The 1,610-nt window shown below is 31.6% G+C and overlaps 1 pseudogene; it reads right to left on the bottom strand.

Moving 5' to 3' along the window:
* Positions 1–591: 591 nt before the first annotated feature.
* LOC107583311 (uncharacterized) overlaps positions 592–1,610 on the bottom strand; it is a 4,165-nt pseudogene continuing 3,146 nt past the window's right edge.

The following is a 1,610-nucleotide window of genomic DNA, read 5'->3' as shown; positions in this document are numbered from 1 at the left end:
AAACAAGGAGAGTATTTGAAGGCAAAGACAATGCCAAATACCTCTCATTTGATAGTAAAGGTAAAAAAAATTACTTTTATCAACTGACAAAAACAATATCTTAATTGCTGTATAAACAGTATGTTTGACAATAATGTAATGACTGTATGCTCTCATATGAGCAGTGAGTATAAATCCAAAACAGTAGTTATAAACCCCTAGTCTTTGAATTAAATATTTTAAATAAATATTGTTAATTTTTAACCTGGTATCATTATTAATATCCAGTATCGTAAGGGTTAAAATTTGTGTTTGTGTCTAATTTAATCTCTCAAAATCTATTCAATTTATTCAACATCAGAATCAGATGTTTTGGTGTCTATTACGAACCAAGGTCAATGAAATATATTAATTTGTGCTTGAAATCAAATATTCTTATCAGATATTTTGATGATGTGCTACAACCAAAAAAAGCATTTTTTCCATGTGCACAGGTACTGGAAGGTAGACCATAAATTATGAATATGCAACATATGTCTAAATATGTACAATACAGTAGTGAATCACAATATTTCCTTCTTCTGAATCTGACATTACTGTTCAACTATCGATTCATGAGGACTCTGGAGGATAAGAACAAAGTAGTAGATAATTACATTCAGTGGTATTTCATCTACTGAAACCATGTTTCCATCCAGAGGTATAATTTTCTACTTAAACTTATAATTTTCTTCTAAAGTAAACAGTTTTATTGAAATGAAAATGTGCCACTTTGTTTTCGTATTTTGTTTGTATGAGGTATGTTTTAATGTGCACTTATGTTATACCGGTAGTTACACATTTCAAGTCACTCAGTTAAACAAGGAACACTCAGGTTAATAGACTGTACTGATATACTGGTGAGTTGAGGAATAATATAGATTTTTTTCACAAGTGACATTTTTCATCATGGACCTATTATTATAATTTTTTTACAACAGAAATGCATGGCATGTTCTTTGCACAAAACTTAAGATTTTGTTATACACAGTTTAAATGACTGATGTTCAGTAACACACTGATGACATATGCAGTGAGCAAATAAAGTTGTTCTTTGAACTGATGATTTTAAAATCTGGACTTATTTTTAAGTGTTATGTAATTTTCAACAGCAGTTATCCAGTTGACAGGTGGAGAAAGCCCACTCTGTCTACGCAAGTCCAAAAAATGAACTTGGAGATTACTATCACCACAAAGACTGCGCTGTGGTGGCCGAATGTCCTCAAACTCTTGAATAACTTCCTGTGACATTGGGAATCCACAGTCCCTTGCATCAAACCTAAGGCCAATCAGAAATCAAAACACTTCGAGTCAACTCATTACAAAAATGTATAATAAAACCTACAAATGCTAAGATTATAACCCAACATTATAACCCAACGCCGCAATTTTTAAATAGTTTTGAAATTCAAGACATAAGCCAAAGGCTGACCCTCAATGTTGACAACATCTGTTGTCGAATATGGTCATTACATTTGCTTCTACTACAAAGACACTTTGTGAATCAGTAAAATCCCCCTTTTTGCTTCATGCATTGTAAATGTTTTTTGTCTAAGAATATTTGAATTCTTTTTTAAACAATGATCTAGTTC

This window comes from Sinocyclocheilus grahami, unplaced genomic scaffold (assembly GCF_001515645.1).
Source record: "Sinocyclocheilus grahami isolate Dianchi unplaced genomic scaffold, SAMN03320097.WGS_v1.1 scaffold52.1, whole genome shotgun sequence".
In the NCBI taxonomy this organism is placed as follows: Eukaryota; Metazoa; Chordata; class Actinopteri; order Cypriniformes; family Cyprinidae; genus Sinocyclocheilus; species Sinocyclocheilus grahami.
The sequence above is the reverse complement of the archived record's forward strand: the minus strand, read 5'-3'. Positions and strand labels throughout refer to the sequence as shown.